Source organism: Vigna angularis, chromosome 2, assembly GCF_016808095.1.
Source record: "Vigna angularis cultivar LongXiaoDou No.4 chromosome 2, ASM1680809v1, whole genome shotgun sequence".
Classification (NCBI taxonomy): domain Eukaryota; kingdom Viridiplantae; phylum Streptophyta; class Magnoliopsida; order Fabales; family Fabaceae; genus Vigna; species Vigna angularis.
Genome location: NC_068971.1, coordinates 9,015,620 through 9,031,252, shown reverse-complemented (window position 1 = coordinate 9,031,252; position 15,633 = coordinate 9,015,620).

Below are 15,633 nucleotides of genomic sequence, written 5' to 3'. Positions count from 1 at the left end.
AACTTATATTACACCACTACGTCTCGCTCGAAATGATGAGTAAATATTTTATTTAAAATAAATAACGTTTATTTGTTATTGAAGAAAAAATAAAGCAAACAAAATTTTATAATACATAGAAAGTTACATCATAAAGAAAAACTGATGGAATAGTATTAGGAGGGACTAAAATAGTACAATGTTAAATTTAAAGAAAAAATATTTAAAAAAAGTTAGGATTATATATTGATTAGGACTTGTAGCATAATTATTTTTTTTTTAAAAAAAATCATATTATGTTCATTGAAAGCTTCTATTCTAACCACATTTTGTTCTTTCCTTTGTTCGTGTCCCATTCCGTTGATATATAATAAAGTATCAAATATCTTTGTGGTTCTTTTCAATCTTATTATTTTATCTATTTGATTATATTTTTTCGTTGGATGTTCTTCAACCTCTCCAGTTCGAACAATAGATTTTTTTACTTTAAAGTTGTAATCTCATCAATAGAATAATATCTAATTATTCATCGAAATAAGAAAATACAAAAATTGCAGTATAAAAATTTTAACAAAGCAATGTTTTTTTTTCTATATGTATCGCCAAGACATGATGAACAGGGACATGATCGTATCCAAAATTCCAAATATGAACATGCAATTCAGTTAAAAATTTAGAGAAATAATTTGTCAGTTATAATAATTCTACAAAATTAGAATAAAATTACGAATCTGTTTAGGTAGATTTTTTTAAACACCTTTACTAGAAAAAAGAAGTAAAAATTGAAATGTTTTTTATTTTAATTTAACTTATAAAAGACTTAGAAAATTATATTCTAAAAAGGTAATAAGATTTTTATTAATTAATTTTAGGTTTAATATTTCGGTAAGTCCCTATTTTAGTTCAGAATCTCAAATAAGTCTCTTTTTTTTTCGGCATATTAATTGAGTCATTTTTTTTTGTAAAATTGTAGTAATTAGAGGTCTGTCGTCAAATTGGACAAACGGTCGTTTAAGTTTGGGTTACATGGTATTAAAAGTGTATTTATTAATCTCACATGGCATTAAAAACGAGTTTTGTTTTAAAGATTTGGATTGCACAAATGTTGAATCAGGTTTAAGGAAGGGTAAAGTGGGACAAATGTAAAAATTTAAGTGCAGCCCCCTGTAATTCAGAAATGCAAATGAGATTTGGGAAAAAAAATTGGGACTCTGTATTATTAGGGTTCGTGTGAGAGAAAAGAAAGCGTTCTTTCTTCGATTCGAAGCTTCGATTCATTGGGTTGGAAGCCATGGATAACAAAATGCAACAAGAATACACTTTGCGGAACCACCAATTCAAGACACGAAACCCAAATTATAACCATCAATATGTAGAGAAAACAGATGAATCAAATCCCTAATTCCAATTTCAAAAAAAAAACCTAATCTGAAACGCAACCAAGAATGCAACCGATTTCGCTACCATCGCATGTTGCTTCGGAGGAGGAAGCCTTCGTGATCCCCACCACCCACGAGAACGACCATTGAGATGCCAAAACGAACCCTCCATGCGAGAATGACCAGCAACCGAGGAAAGGAAAATGAGCCTCCTCTTTTGTGAAACACAACCCAAACCGAAACGGAAGAACAAAACCTCCTCTATTGCCCTGCAAAAATTCGAAACCAAAGCCTGAAATGGGACATATATCAGTGCTTCTCTCCCTTTAAGACGAAGCAGAAAAGGAAAAAAGAAAGGGAGCCTCCCTCCTTGCACCACGAATCGAACCGGCCAACGTCCTCGTTCTGTCGCCGCGACCTCCGCTGCGCTTCCACAAGGTCTCTGCCTCTGCTCGAAAACGCATAATATTCTCGCCCCCAACGTTGAGTTTGTTCGTGTGAAAAGAGAAAGGGAAGAAGCTTCAAGCTTCTGGAGTTTTGTGTTTAACTGGAACAGAGAAGAGATGGGGAAAGAGTTTTCCCTTACGCGACCTCAGGGGGCTGCACTTAAATTTTTACATTTTCCCTACTTTGCCCTTCCCTAAATCTGATTCAACATCTCTGCAATCCAAATTTTTAAAACAAAACTCATTTTTAATGCCACGTGAGATTAATTAATACACATTTAATGCCACGTAACCCAAATTTAAATGACCATTTGTCCAATTTGACGACAGACCTCTAATTGTTTCAATTTTACAAAAAAAAAAAAAAATACTCAATTGAGACGCCGAAAAAAAGAGTGACCTATTTGAGATTCTAGACTAAAATAGGGACCTACCGAGACATTAAACCTTAATTTTAACTCGCTTTATTCTCTAATTTACAAAGTTACCTAAATATATTTAACCTACGATGACAAATTCTTAAGTGCTGTCTAAATTGGTCATTCGGCCCGACCCACCACGGGGTTGGTCATTTAGTGAGTCAATCCAACCCGACTCATTTATTAGTGAGTTAGAAAAATTCGGACCCGACTCGACCCACTACGTGTTGGTGGGTTAATCGGGTTGGCTCACTGACTCACTTAATTACAATTTTTTAAATAAAATAATTACAAACTTTTGGTAATTCAAATCTAAACAAATTTCACTCCCAAAATGATGTTAAACTCAAGACAATTCAAAATAGAAAAAATTACAATATAATTCACGTATAATGAGTGAGATGGTATTTTCTAGGGTTTCATAAGATAATAAATTAATAAAATAAAATTAGGTGGGTTTGTAAGCCAATCCAGCTCATCACGGGTTCAATCCGGATGAGCCGCGTTAAAAATTAATCCACATAAAAAAAAATATTTTTTTTAAAACCAACCCGGTCTGAACCCTTATGAGCCGGGTTAGCCACGGATTGTAATCCATTTTCACATCTATATTCTTAATATATATATATATATATATATATATATATATATATATATATATATATATATATATATATATTAATTAGCGTAAGCACGAACGCCATTGAGCATGTCTTTTATTTTTAAAATGTTTATATTATATTCATTTATTAATGAATGAATTATATTTTATAAATAAATTGAATTAAATTAAATTTGTAATGAATTAAACTATATTAATAATTGTTTAAAAGTTAATTATGTTTTTAGTTTCTAAATTTTTAAACAAAAATAATTTTCATCCCTTTCATAACTTTTATACTAATTTATTTCCACGCTTTATGAATAGATATATAATATCATTGCTTGAAAATTTAGGAAATTAAAAATATAAATAACTATTTTTTTAACTAATACATTATAATCTCAAATAAAGTTTATCCTATTTTATCCACCTTATTAATATATGATGAAAAGTAGGAAGTATTACACAAATATTTTAGGTAGAAATAGAGAAGAGACCATGTACATAGTTTTTCATATTCACTTCAAATGCTTTCAAGTAGGTAAAGGGTCCACTAGTTGTTCTTGTTTATGTATATACATTTTCTCCTTTAGTTTCTTTTCCCAAAAAGTTAGTGAGGGTTGAAAGGAAACATTCAATATTTTATTTTTCTCATGTGTTAATAATAATTACAATATTCACGTCAATTTATTGCTGAAATTGTATGAAATACATAAGGATTAGTTTTCTGTCTTTGTGAACAAAAGGAGAAGTTAGTGGGCACCTCGTTTTCATGGGAATGAATTATCATAATGGATCCATTCAAGTGTGAACCAAATCTCCATTAAATTATTGGTTACACCTTCGTTGGTGTCGCAACCGGAATCGCGACGGGACGACGATCCAATAAAAAGAATAGATATTGAAAAGAGATTTTGGAGTCGCCACCATAGTTTATTCTGGAAAACTACGGAAAAACCATAAAATGATAAGGCAAAGTCAAATTGAACCAGATTCTTGGTTCGGGAGTCGGTTACGTGTAGGGAAGGTATTAGCACCTTACAACGCCTGCCCTAAGGCAGTACCTTTAACTAAATGCGCGAATGTGGATGTGGTTTTCAAAGTGTTTAACTTTCCCTTAAAATAAAACTCGAAAGAAACAAACAATATTTTTTAGCTTTTTGGGCCCGACAAGGATTGACCTTGCTCCTACGTATTCTCATGCAGAATGAGAAATCAGGGTTACGTAGTTCTTTGAAGAAAACTGCTTGAGAAAATTGTGTCTTAAAAATTGCTTGGAAAATTGTTTGGAAAATGATTTGGATTTTTGGGAAAGTGAGCCTGACAAGGACTGACCTTGCTCCTACGTATCTCCACTTTTGATGGAGAATCAAGGATCACGTAGTTCTGCAAGGCAATATTGTTGGTTGTTTGAAATTGTTGATGTTTTTGATTTTGAGGATTTTTATATTTTTTGGTATTTTTGTTGTAATATTTATATTTTTTTGCGTAATGAGTACTAGGCTGATGCGTACGATCGCACGAGCACTCATACGGCTTTCTCTTTTTATTGTTTTGCGTAATGAGTACTAGGCTGATGCGTACGATCGCACGAGCACTCACACGGCTTTCTCTTTTTATTGTTTTGCGTAATGAGTACTAGGCTGATGCGTACGATCGCACGAGCACTCACACGGCTTTTTATTTATTTTATATTTGGGCAATAAGTACTAGGCTGATGCGTACGATCGCACGAGTACTCATACCGATTTATTACACTAAATGTTTTTTTAAAGTTTTATATATTTTTTATTATTTACAATTTTTTTATATATTTTTGTAATTTTTATGTAAAACAAAAACAAGTTTAACAAATATAAACAAAACAAGGGGCGGGTACTGTACAAGGAGTAACAATCGTAAAAAACTAAATAATAAAAATCAAGGAACAAAAACAAGAAAATGAAGGTCAAAGAGCAGCAGGATGTAGGAAAAAGCGGGGTACCGAAGAAAGAACCTTCGTTTTTATTATTTTTAGACATGGATCCGAGCCCAAAAGAAAGGACAGGGGGTGCGCGGGTGAAATATGAGGTATGCAGGTGAAATATGGGGGTGCATGTGAAATTTGGGGGTGCGGCCCGAAGCCTTTATTCCGAATTCAGAAAGAAACGTTAGGGTCCCTCCAAGTTCAACTCATTTGTATCAGCATTCCATTTTATCCTCTGAACGAGAGACTCCTGAGACACCTACCTCGTCCGAAGCTTCGCCGGCGATGTCAAGAGCTACCAGGACCGCTGTCGGCGATGCCGTTCACGCCCGTCGGAGCAGTTCTGGCCGCCGCCTCCTCCAAGCAGACCGCCGCAAGTTGCTTCTGGTTTCTCTCCCTCTCTTCTGTTCTCGCGTGATGGAGGTGTTCGGTGCAAGCTTGAGAGGTACGATGATCCGAGAATGGAGGTGCTCTCATGAGGTGAAGGAAAGCCTGGGATGCGGATGGCGCGGATGGAAGGATTGCATGCGCTTTGGTGGTTGTTCTGGTCGTGGCGGAGACGTTGAAGATAAAAAAGGCTGGTCCGATAGAGGAACCAAACGGAGGTTTTGATAGGGTAAAGAGGACAGCTGGCGCTAGTGAGATTGAGAGAGCAGCAGTGGTGATGGCTGGGAAGTAATAGTTGACGAGTAGATTGGAGTCACGGTAGTTAAGGAGTTTGGTGATAATGATGAATGGGTTTCACGGTGGTAGCGGGGTTGAGAAGGTGATGGCATGCGGAGGGAAGTGAGCTGCGGTGGTGACTGTTACATTGATTGTGGAGGCGCTGTTGCCGCATGGCACAGTGAAGAAAGTGGTTTCGGGGTTTGCTTACGGTGACTGTCACTGTGGTGTAGGGTTAGATGGGAATATGATGAAGATGGGTGAAGATAGGTAGTGGACGTAAGGTGTTTAACAATGGCCGTGGATGTCAAGATGGTTGGATGTAATGATGAAGGTGATAGGCTGTTTGGCCGTGGGATAAGGTGTCAGGATAAAGATGAATGATGATGGTCTATGTGTAAGGATGAAGGTGATGAAGTTGGCTGTGAGGTATTGGATATGAAAATGATGAAGTTGGCTGTGTATGAGGGTTGAATGTTCAGTGTTGGGACGGTATTGGAAACGGAAGTGATGATGTTGGCCGTATGGCAGCGATGAAGATGGACGTTGGCCCTCATAGCTGTGGGTGTAGTAAGAACAGACATATACAAATATTCACAACACTAAGCATCTATTTAACAGCAACATGCAAACTCAGCAACCGAAGAGACATATTCAAAGACAATGTAACAGAGGCATGTTCAAGGTCAATTAACCAAACTCAGAACAATCATGGAGTGGAAGGCATTACTTACCTCTTGAAGCTCCTTTCCGATGGTCTCCTCCTCTCTCTCTGGCTTTCCTCCTCCTTCCTGTGATGTCTCTGGCTTCCCGAAAGTGGACCCTCCCCTCTACTTACTTCCCTTTCTTTAGTAAATGATGTTTCTTCTGCCTCCTCTTCTTTTCGGTTTCCTTTCTCTTTTAATTTTTCTTGGTGAATGAAGATGGTGAACGTTGGCGGCTGTGAGGTTAAGATGCTGGATAAGGTGACGGGCGCAGGCTGTGAAAGCGAAAAGGTAAGGGTGGTAGCCGTGAGTGAGGATATAGTTATGGTGACTGATGCATATAGATGAAGGTGATTTCAGTGAGGGTAGGTGGTGGTTTTTTTTTGTGTTGGTCGAGATGATTATGCTAAGGTGATGAAGCTGGAGCTTGAGTCTGGTCTTTGGTGAGGACGATAGGTGTTGAGAGTGAAAGAAGATCGGTGATGATAGGAAGCGGTATCTATTGAAGATGATTACAGGTATTGGAACTTGTTGAATGCGGAGAGGTTGGTGATGGAGATGAAGGCGGCTTTTGATGGCTGACCCATGAGGAAGACAAACTCCTCAGGAAGAAAAAAAAAAAAATTCAAGTGCTTAACGTGGTATATGGTGAAGATGAAAACAGAAGGGTCCGATGTTGGCCGTGAGGTGTTAGGGATGAATATACAGTAGGTTGAAAATGGGTTCCAGGCAATATGTATTGGTGATTGAAAAACGATGAGAAGGTGAAATCAGTTTCCCCAGGTCCTGGAGATAATTCCCGAGAGGGGTTCAGAGTGTGGGCTGTGTATAAGGTATGGGTGTTCAAGATGGATATGCCAGGTGACCTTGCTGGAGATTCAGTTTTCTTTTCCAATAAGGTAACGATTCTGAAGGTAAGTGGAAGCCCCAGGTGTTGCATGCGTTTCCAAATGCCAGACGAAATCAGTACGGAGGTGCCAGCTGGGCACTCGTGGGAGACCAACTCAGGTGGGAGTGCCCGCAAAATGATTCTCTTCTTCCCTTTTTAATTTGTGAAACCCCTACTGCGAATGGCTTTCACTTTGGCCGCGTGGTGTGCATGTGCTCCCAGCAATTATTGTGATGTGGTTTGCTCCTCTTCCAGCGAGGCTGTGAATATGGAGCTGCCCATGACGCTGCCAGCGTGTTGCTCTTCCCCCTGGTATCCACTATGCATTCATATTTTATTATTGGGGAACCAGGGTGTCAAAGATGAGTGGGAAGCAGAGGTAAGTGGGAGGCAGACTCAGGTGAAGTCCAGCAGCTTGATCCTCTTCTTTCCCCCTTTTTAAATTTCCAGAGACCCATACAGTAAGTGGTTTCAGACGGTCAATGGCGGACAGCGGCAGCTGGAGGTGGGAATCCTCGGTGGAAAGCTCAAACCAACTTCAAAACGCACACCAAACACTTCTGGACGCTCGGTCAATAACGCAAACAAACGACCATTCACAAAATAAACGAACGCTCACAGTCTTTGGACGAACGGCAGAAGAGCAGGACGAGCGGTAGATGAGGAAGTGATCGTCACTGAGAATCGACGAACGGTTCATGCAGGGTAGGAGACGAACGTCAGAGGACAAACGCTTGATCAAAGAGGACGAACGCTCGCAAGCTTGAATACTGGCCGAACGGTTAAGTTGGGGTCGAACGGTTGAAACTGGCATGACCGAACGTCTTTAACACTTGAGGACGAACGTTTCATAGTTGAAGAAACCGAACGCTTTAAAGGCTCACAGCAACAGTCAAAGGACGAAGGGTCACGAAGTCGAACGCTGGTGTGGACGTGCGGAACGATCGTAAACAAAACCTCCGATCGCTGTAAACCGACCGCCGGTCGAGCGATAGATCCTGAGAGCTGGCGAACGTCAATTGGCCGAACGCTCATGGATGACCGAACGGTCATGAACGAACGGTCGAGCGAAAGAGGACGAACGGTTCAGTGGAGGACGAACGTTTTCTTTTTTTCTTTTTTTTTTTTTTATTTTTTTTATTTTTGTTATTTTAATTTTATACCTTTTTTTTTTGTATTTTTCTCTTTATGAGGAGAAAACAATAAAACAAATATATTTAGTCAATCCGGACGAAATTGAGTGTTGACAGTTGGGTCTCTACCACTATAATAACTCTTGAGGGTTCACTAACTCCCAACAATTTTCTTAACTAATTAACATCTCAAAGTTTGGAGAATGATTATATTTTTGGAGTCTTCTCAATCAAGTCAATTTTGATTCAAATTATTCAATAAATCACATAAAAGATTGATCCGTCAATAAATAAATTCATCTATTAATCAATTTAAAAGTAAAGTGTGATTACTTACTATTAAATTGTAACTATATCAATGGTAATTAAAAGTTCACTCTAAAATTTATAAATACATATTTAAAGTAAAGAAATCGGTGATTTTACATTTAGGGTTAAATATGTTTTTAGTCTCTAAACTATCATGCGATTTTAGGTTTAGTCCTTATTCGAAAGTTTTGTTCCTTTTAGACCTCTTAGTTTTGAAACTCTTATTTTTAGTCCTTAAAATTGAAAAACGTTAAATTTTTTTTGATGTGGCAAACGACGAGTCACGTGTTATGCCACATTCCCTCGTTATTGTGTGTCGGTTGTTTTTCTTCTTCTTTATATCCTCATGCGACTCCATAGTCACATCCACCTTCACCTCCTTCATCTCCATCCCCAGCTCCGCTTATCCACTCCTTCGCCGGCGACACCTTCTCTGCATATGCTATTGGAAGAAGAAGAGAAGACGCGAGTAGAAAGACAAAAAGGTTCCCATGTAGCGAGTATAAAAAGAAAACAGAAGCAAAGAAAACCTAAAACCTACCTTTGAGCTCGCCATAACACTGACCTGATCTAGTTCTTTCAAAGTTATTCATCTATTTAAATTGTCGCCACCCAGATGCAGCTCCCAGCTTGGTTTATGTTTCTCTTTTTATTCAGAACTCCATACTAGATTGTTGTTTTTCCTTTGTCAGATAGACTTGATGAGCCAGCACTACTAGTGTCCCGGGGAAGTCAAAGAAATCCAATTTTTGAAATCTTCAAGATTCTAGTAAGCATATTAACAAAAGCCGAGACAGATTCTATGGAGTTTCAGTCATGGATGCATTTAAAAAGGATACGCAATTCCAAACCTGAACAAAATTCTAAACTCAAGATTCAATAAGAATATCATAACAATTTCAAGAAGCTTAGAACAAAAACTGTGGGGTTGGGAACAAAATGCGAGTGGACTCGTCCTGACAAAATGAATGATGTATATGAATGTGAGATAAGAAATGTTATTGGGATGATCGAGCAGGGAAGAGAAGAGAAGATACTGTCAGAACTCAAAATCCTAACTACCACCGCTCGGTCTCGATCATGCACCGCTCGGTCTCGGTCATGCCTCTGCTCGGTTTCCAGGACTCAATCCACCCACCGCTTCACCGACCGCTCGGTCTCGATCATGCCTCACTGGAAATGCATCCTAATAGTAAAAACTTCATTCAGGATGAACAACTCAAAGCAATTGAAGTTTTCAAGATCAACAACACAATAGGTAGTCTCGTTGAACCGAACCTAGACTCTCTTCCACAAACCCCAACAAATCTCAAAGAAGAAAAATAGCGGCACCAAGAGACCCCTAATTGTTGAAGTTGCTGGTGCAGATTTCGGTGTCGTATTCCTCTCCCTTATCACCGTTTTGTTCCTCATTAAACGCAGAAAGAACGAATCTGTCAAAAGGACCTACCGAGAAACCTCCAATCTCACCTCCAATGGAAGTCTCGTTCACCGTCTCATCGAACAGGTTTCTTCCTTCTCCTCCCATTTTTCATCGCTTTATTCTCTCACCGTTTCTTGATCTGTTAATTGCGTCAATTGGTTGTGATTGCGAATGTAGCACTCCATTGATTACTGGCTCTGGGCCGATCTCATCGCAAGCACCCTAGTCTCGAAGAGGCTCTTGAATAGTGTCATCAGGATTCACCAGGAGGAGGTAATCACTTTTCCCCAATTAAAAAATAAAATAAATTAAGAACCCTAATATAATTTCAGAAACCAAAACATCGTGGCACAGTAACTTGCATCAGACATGGCTCGCCGTTTGTCACGTCAGAGAAAATTTAACGCCATTCAATTTTAAGGACTAAACATAAGAGTTTCAAAACTAAGAGAACTAAAATGAACAAAACTTTCGAATAGAGACTAAACCTAAAATCACGTGATAGATTAGGGACTAAAAACATATTTAACCCTTACATTTATTATGTTATTATTTTCTAATTTGCTAATTTTGATATCGGAATACATATCTTCAAATAGTTTGAATAAATTATTAAACTTATAATTCAGACTTCAAAATAATTTCTAAACCTTCACATCGAATATATATGTGAAAACAAAAACTAATTTTTAATCATTGTATATAGAGAATAAATAAATAACTACATCAAAAAAGAAAAATTGATAGTAGGAATAGATATAATTTTACTATATGATCTCAGTCTTTCCATTAATGTATTACTTTTATATACTGTTTAACTATATTTTTGTAGATGTTTTTTTTCTTAATAATGTGGTTATGTTCATGTAACATAAATGTTTCACTGTTTTGTTACTTAAAAAACAATTTTTTATTTTAAAATTTTAAATTTGATCTCTTATTCTCTCGTTATATATCCGTTAGTTTTTAGTGGCATGGTTAAAGAAAAGAAAAAACTGAGATTTAATAAAAGAGACTTTGAAAAGGTAATACTTGAACTTTACGGAACCAAAATATTTAAAAAATAATTTTGAAGACCAAAATGGAAAAATAAGTATATCATAAGCAGCTAAACTATATTTAAATTTTCTATTTTTATGTTAAGATTCATCTAAGTATAAAAAATCATTATTTTACTAATATTAAAATATTTTACAAATTTCAATAAGTAAACTTATATTACCACTACGTCTCGCTCGCTCGAAATGATGAGTCAATATTTTATTTAAAAATTATAAATATCACACAATACTAAATAAATAACGTTTATTTGTTATTGAAGAAAAAATAAAGCAAACAAATTTTATATTAGATAGAAAGTTACATCATAAAGAAAAACTGATGGAATACTAAAATAGTAAAATGTTAAATTTAAAGAAAAAACATTTAAAAAAGTTAGGATTGCCAAAATAATATATATATATATATATATATATATATATATATATATATATATATATATATATTAATTAGGACTTGTAGCATAATTATTTTTTTTTAAAATCATATTATGTTCATTCGAAGCTTCGACTTTAACCATATTTTGTTCTTTCCTTTGTTCGTGTCCCATTCAGTTAATATATAATAAAATATCAAATATCTCTGTTGTTCTTTTCACTCTTATTATTTTATTTTTTTGATTATTTTTTTCGTTGGATGTTCTTCCACCTCTCCAGTTCAGCAATAGATTTTTTTTACTTCAAAATTGTAATCTCATCATTAGAAAAATATCTAATTATTCATCGAAATAGGAAAATACAAAAATTGCAGTATGACAATTTTAACAAAGCAATTTTTTAAAATTTTCTATATGTATCGCCAAGAAATGATCAACAGGGACATGATCGGTCGTATCCAAAATTCCAAATATGAACATGCAATTCAGTTAAATACTTAGAGAAATAATTTGTCAGTTATAATAATTCTACCGAATTAGAATAAAATTAGGAATTCTGTTTAGGTAGAATTTTGTTTTAAACACCTTACTAGAAAAAAGAAATAAAAATTGAAATATTTTTATTTTAATTTAACTTATAAAAGAGTTAAAAAATTATATTCTAAAAAGGTAATAAGATTTTTATTAATTAATTTTAACTCGCTTTATTCTCTAATTTACAAAGTTACCTAAATATATTTAACCTAAGATGACAAATTCTTAATAATATATTAGCTAAGCACGAGCGCGATTGAGCATGTCCGTATTTCTAAAATATTTATATTATATTCTAAGTTAATAAAATATATAAATTGATTAAGTTGATATATATAAAAAACAATTAGAGTAATATAAGAAAAAAATTACAAATATAATAAAGAAAAAAAAATTGTGATAATTTTATATAAAATATTTCAAAATAAATGTTATTTATAAAAAATATGTTATTAAATATATTTTTTTTTAAATCGATTAATAATTCTGTTATAAAAGATAACATTGAAAAAAATTGTATATACAAAAAGAAAATGTACTATCTTTATATATTGGTATAGATAATTATTTCACACAAAAAAAAAAAGTGTTTTGAAATAGTTCATAATTTACTTATCACATAAATACTACAAAAAAAAACCTGATGTGTAACCACAAATGTGAAAAAGTAAAAAGTAACAATGAGACAAATGCTTGATGGGGAAAAATAACAACACTGCCAACCAATATATAATACCAAAATATATCGAAAAAATAATTCCTTCAAACTTATAATAATTTACAAGGAATAATAACAATAGAAAAGGAGTAATAACAATAAAAAATGACAATAATAATTATTATAAAAGAAAATATTAATATTTTTAACATAAAATAAGTCTTTCAATGTAAAAACTAAAAATGATTGTATATAAGCTAATCAATCAAGCTCCACATATATGATTATAAGATACTCAAATTACAAATACAAATATATGTCTATAACCTACTAATACATAAAGTAAAAAAAAGTTCTCAAATATAAAAAACAATATAATTAAAAATAAAGATAAAATACCAATACTAAATTGATTTCTCTAGTCATAGACTTTAATTGATAATTTTAACGGTTAAAGTGAAAAATCATATATCCTAATGTCAAAATTTGAGCTTGAAAGAAAGCATAAATCACAATTTTACTAAGATAAGTTAGTAGTTATATCAACAATTTCTTTTTCTCTTTCTTTTCCAAAAGCTATGAAAATATTAATAGAAGATTTCTCTCCACTCAAATTAAATGAGAGATTAAAAATTTAAAACATATAATTTAGATCTCAACCTAATACATCTCTCCCTTACAAATATATCGATATGACCATCAATTCAGTTATCTTATAACAAGTTTTATTCTTCTACATTGGCTTAGTAAAATCAACATGTCTAAAACTTGTAATTACTATTGTACTTTTGGAGACGTAGAATTAATCTTTTGTTCTCCAGAAACCTTTTGTCTTAAAAAAAAAGGCTAAATATGTTTTTAGTCCCTCAACTATCAAGCGATTTTAGTTTTCGTCCCTCTTTCAAACTTTGGTACACTTTGATCATTGTCATTAAGGAAACTATAATTTTTCATCCTCCAAAACTAATGGTGTTAAAAACAGACTGAGTTGGCTAACGTTTGACCACATCATTTTTTCTTTTTCTGACACTGAGTCAATCTTTCCCTGTGATTCTCTCCCTCCCTCTCCCTTCGTCTCCTTCCTTGCATCTTTAAGCTTCTTTCCCTCCCTCTCCCTCCGTTTTCCCTCGCGGTTGTAAGGTCTCCTGCTTCTTCCAACGCCACCCCTCCTCTTTCAAACCTACCGTCACACCGAAAATATGAAGCTTGATTTGTTGAACTCCCTTCCCTTAGTGTCTCCTTGTCGGAGGGGCATAGGTTTGATCTGTGGATGTTGGAAGCGGAAAAGTATCAGGTTGGGTTGACTCATGAGTGCTTGAGCTTGAATTTGGAGAAGAGGGCATCCATTCATCACCCTGCGGAGTTTAAGGAGGAGTTTAGTTTGACCAAGCATACTTATTAGAAGTTCTGAAGTGTGTGATTATTAAACTTATACAAATATGAGATGTATGTTTATAAGTTTTGTAATTCTTCTTTGATCAGAACAAGAGTCTTATTTGGATAATTTATATTGACTTTTACTAAAAATCTCCCTTACTTAGATTACTCAAATAAACAAAAAACTATTCAAAAATAGTAAAAAGTAAAAACATATACAAAATCATGGCGGACTTGAGGCGGAAATCTAGGAGTGCAATGTGGCTTTGCCAGTCTCCGGCGGCGAGGAGGAGGTGGTTGGAGGAGGGCTCAAAGGAGAGAAGGTGGCGACTGAGAAGGAGGGGTGACTAGCGGAGGGCGGTGACGAAGGGAGCGACGGATGAAGGCGGGGGAGGGATGGGAAAGGAAGTGAGTAACTGCATGGAACGAGTGTCAACGATGGAGATGGAGCTACCGGAGGGGAATGCCAAGAGACCATGCAGGCTTAGATCTGCGGATCCAAAGTTGTTGACACCCGACGACGGAGGGAGAAGGAGGGAGAGAAGCTCAAAGATGCAAGAAAGGAGACAGAGGGAGAGTGAGAGAGAGAAGAACAGGGAAATATTGACTTAGTGTCAGAAAAAGAAAAAATGATGTGGCCAGACGTTAGCCAGCTTAGTCGGTTTTTAACGCCGTTAGTTTTGGATGACGAAAAATTATAATTTCCTTAAGGACAAAGATCAAAGTGTACCAAAATTTGAAAGAGGAACGAAAACTGAAATCGTTTGATAGTTGAGGGACAAAAAATATATTTAACAAAAAAAACTTTACACATCATATAAGGATTTCATTTGATATCTTTCTTTCTTTCACTTCCAAAACTTCTTCAAAACATTTCAGTTCTCTGTCATATCAATCAAAATTACAAGCTCGTTAGAATGATATTCAAAAAATATGTCATATTGAGTTAATCATAAAAGAATATATATATATATATATATATATATATATATATATATATATATATATATGATAAAGTTGATCTACTAAAAATCCATTCCATTTAATCATCTTTGTATAAAATTTTAACTTAAACGGCAATATAATCCTAGCATCTAAATCGAAAACAATTGTAAGCATATTGAATCTCTACAAGGACTAATTTGTCAACCCAAAAATAAAATATATGGAGAGTCAGAAGAAAAAAAATACAATAACTTTTAGGTAATATAAAATCATATCAAAGCAGTTTTTTATGTGGGAAAAATATACATATGAAGTATCTCTTTTTTTCCTTTGTTTATTGTTAGTGCTGGGTGTGACAAGGAAAAAGAAAATAAGTGTGTGATTGTTTAGGGTTGGAGTGGCCCCATTTGTCATCTTCCACTGTGAAATACAGTTCCATCTTTATGGGCATGTTAATTATGTTTCCTTCAAGTTCAGATATTTGTTTTATTTAATATATTTATGTCCTTTCATGAATCTGAATTTCAGTACTAAAGTATAATGGAGTGAAGTACTTTCCCTTTCCTTGAAGAAAAAAAAAAGAGAAAACAGGAAGATACTCACTTGGATCATGAGAGCAAGATACTTTACTTTGATCATGGAACCAACAACTATTTATGTTTGTTGGTTGCATTGGATAGAATTGAAGTACAACGTCTGAAGCTGTTGGGTCATGGTACTTGTTCATATTCAGAAACTCAACAAATTTCGCTCATTCTATGTATCTTGCT